Source organism: Triticum aestivum, chromosome 7B, assembly GCF_018294505.1.
Source record: "Triticum aestivum cultivar Chinese Spring chromosome 7B, IWGSC CS RefSeq v2.1, whole genome shotgun sequence".
Lineage (NCBI taxonomy): Eukaryota > Viridiplantae > Streptophyta > Magnoliopsida > Poales > Poaceae > Triticum > Triticum aestivum.
The window spans coordinates 727,344,236-727,348,032 of record NC_057813.1 but is presented as its reverse complement, the minus strand read 5'-3'; positions in this window follow the sequence as shown (position 1 = coordinate 727,348,032).

Here is a 3,797-nt window from a genome sequence, read left to right as displayed (position 1 = left end):
ATCAAAGGGCTTTAAAGAAAATTTACTTACAAAATTCTTGACATTTACAGTTTCTAAACAAATCCTATATATACCATAGGAGGCCTAAGCAAATCTCAGAAAACATGCAGCATACACTGTTCATACTGAACCAGAGGTGCACAACCAAACGAGCAGTGGCAGAGCTAGCAAATTGCCAAAGCCTGGACACGTCATAAACTAAAATTTACGTCGGTCGGCCAAACAGCACAAGTATCATATATACAGATAATTCACTTATGTGACATGTCGCCGGCTATAACATGGGATTGAGAAGACTCACAAGTGCAGCCAAGAACAACGACAGGTGACGGAGCACTAAAATATGGGGAGGTTGTTAAGGCGAAGAACATGACCGGACGGTACCTGCGCTCGGCTGTGGTGCCGCCGGAGAAGCTCGCGGTCGCATGCGCCGGGGCGTTGAGCTCCAACAAGTGGAGCACTTGGCGGAGGGACACCGTATGGCGCGGCCGCATTTCATACTGGGCTAGCCAAGGTAAAAGAAGGGCTTGATCGGCCAAATAGGCCGACTCAAATGGCGTAATACCACAAGCCCATGACGCCCGTCAAAAACAGCTTGCCCTTTTAACGTCCCACGACCCCTAAAAAAAAGGCTCCACGGGCACACAACAGTCCTAGCCACTGGCCACTACCACTAGTACCACAGTATGTTTGTCTCAAAAAGGAAAAGAAAAACTAGTAGCACATTAGCTGCTGAGAAGGCAGCGAAGAGAGCAGAGACCAGAGACTGAAGAGGGGAATAATGGTGCTCGAATCCGGTGTCGACGCCATCAGACGACGAGCCCATCCAACGCGTGCACAACATTCGGATCCGGTGCCGACGCCACCGGACGACGAGCCCAGCCAACACGCTCGAATCTGATGCCCACCACCTGACAACAATAGTCCAAAGTATATGCGCAAAGTGACGAGGGTGGACTCGCAACGGGACTTAAAAAGACCAGGCCCAACTTGCGAGTCGAGTTTGGACCATCAAGTGAGACAAAGAAGGATGGGCTTAAGTTGCGAGTCATGGATGGACTAGCAAGTGGGACAAGAAAAGGTCGAGGCCCAGTTGCGAGTCGATGGTGGACTTGCAACTGGGAGAAAGAAAGGTCGGGCCTTAGTTGCGAATCAAGGGTGAACTTGCAATTGGAACAAAAAATTTGGGCCCTAGTTGCGAATCAAGGGTGAACTTGCAATTGGAACAAAAAGTTTGGGCCACAGTTGCAACTCGAGTGTGGATTTGCAATTCGGAAAAAAAGGTTGGGCCCTACTTGCGAGTCGAGGATGGACTTGCAACTCGGGAAAAAAAGGTGGGCCCAAGTTATGAGTCGAGGATGGACTTGCAACTGGAAGAAAAAATGTTGGGCCCCAGATCTGAATCGAGGGTGGACTTGCAGTTGGAACAAAAAGCTCGGGCCACAGTTGCGAGTCGAGTGTGGACTTGCAACTCGGACAGAAAAGATTGAGCCCTAGTTGCGAGTCAAGGGTGGACTTGCAACTCAGACAAAAAGGGTGGGCCCTAGTTACGAGTCGAGGATGGACTTGCAACTCGGACAAAAAAGGTTGGGCCCCAGTTGCGAGTCGACCGTGGACTTGCAACTCGGACAAAAAAAAGTCTGGCCCATTTGTGAGTCGAGAGTGGACTTACAAATAGGACAAAAAAAGGTTAGGCCTTAGTTACACTTGAGGGTGGACTTTCTGCTGGGGAATGTTGCATAAACTAAAAAAATTCCTACGTGCACCAAGATCAATCTACGAGTTCATCTAGCAACGAGAGAGAGGAGTGCATCTACATACCCTTGTAGATCGCGAGCGGAAGCGTTCAAGAGAACGGGGTTGAGGGAGTCGTACTCGTCGTGATCCAAATCACCGGAGATCCTAGCGCCGAACGGACGGCACCTCCGCGTTCAACACACGTACGGTCAGCGTGACGTCTCCTCCTTCTTGATCCAGCAAGGGGGAAGGAGAGGTTGATGAAGATCCAGCAGCACAACGGCATGGTGTTGGATGCAGCAGGGATCCGGCAGGGCTTTGCCAAGCGACTACGGAAGGGAGAGGTGTAGCAAGGGGGAAGGGAGGCGCCAGGTGTTAGGGTGCGGCTGCCCTCCCACCCCCACTCTTTATATAGGGACCCCGGGGGGGCGCCGGCCCTAGGAGATGGGATCTCCTGGGGGGCGGCGGCCAAGGGGGGAAACTTGCCCCCCAAGGCAAGTGGAGGCGCCCCCTCCCCTAGGGTTCCCAACCCTAGGCGCAGAGGGGGCCCAGGGGGGCGCACCAGCCCACCAGGGGCTGGTTCCCCACACACTTCAGCCCATGGAGCCCTCAGGGATAGGTGGCTCCACCCGGTGGACCCCCGGGACCCTTCCGGTGGTCCCGGTACAATACCGGTGAACCCCGAAACTTTCTCGATGGCCGAAACTCGACTTTCCATATATAATTCTTTACCTCCGGACCATTCCGGAACTCCTCGTGACGTCCGGGATCTCATCCAGGACTCCGAACAACTTTTGGTTTGCTGCATACTCATATCTCTACAACCCTAGCGTCACCGAACCTTAAGTGTGTAGACCCTACGGGTTCGGGAGACACGTAGACATGACCGAGACGGCTCTCCGGTCAATAACCAACAGCGGGGTCTGGATACCCATGTTGGCTCCCACATGCTCCTCGATGATCTCATCGGATGAACCACGATGTCGAGGATTCAAGCAACCCCGTATACAATTCCCTTTGTCAATCGGTATGTTCCTTGCCTGAGATTCGATCGTCGGTATCCCAATACCTCGTTCAATCTCGTTACCGGCAAGTCACTTTACTCATACCGTAATGCATGATCCCGTGACCAGACACTTGGTCACTTTGAGCTCATTATGATGATGCATTACGGAGTGGGCCCAGTGATACCTCTCCGTAATACGGAGTGACAAATCCCAGTCTCGATCCGTGTCAACCCAACAGACACTTTCGGAGATACCCGTAGTATACCTTTATAGTCACCCAGTTACGTTGTGACGTTTGGTACACCCAAAGCACTCCCACGTCATCCGGGAGTTACTCGATCTCATGGTCTAAGGAAAAGATACTTGACATTGGAAAAGCTCTAGCAAAACGAACTACACGACCTTGTGCTATGCTTAGGAATGGGTCTTGTCCATCACATCATTCTCCTAATGATGTGATATCGTTATCAATGACATCCAATGTCCATAGTCAAGAAACCATGACTATTTGTTGATCAACGAGCTAGTCTAGAGGCTCACTAGGGACACGTTGTGGTCTATGTATTCACACGTGTATTACGATTTCCGGATAATACAATTATAGCATGAATAAAAGACAATTATCATGAAAAAGGAAATATAATAATAATCCTTTTATTATTGCCTCTAGGGCATATTTCCAACAGTCTCCCACTTGCACTAGAGTCAATAATCTAGTTACATTGTAATGAATCGAACACCCATAGAGTTTTAGTGTTGATCATGTTTTGCTCGCGGAAGAGGTTTAGTCAACGGATCTGCGATATTCAGATCCGTATGTACTTTGCAAATATCTATGTCTCCATCTTGAACATTTTCACGCATGGAGTTGAAACGACGCTTGATGTGCCTGGTCTTCTTGTGAAACCTGGGCTTCTTGGCAAGGGCAATGGCTCCAGTGTTGTCACAGAAGAGAGTGATCGGCCCCGACGCATTGGGTATGACTCCTAGGTCGGTGATGAACTCCTTCATACATATTGCTTCATGCGCTGCCTCCGATGCTGCCATGTATTC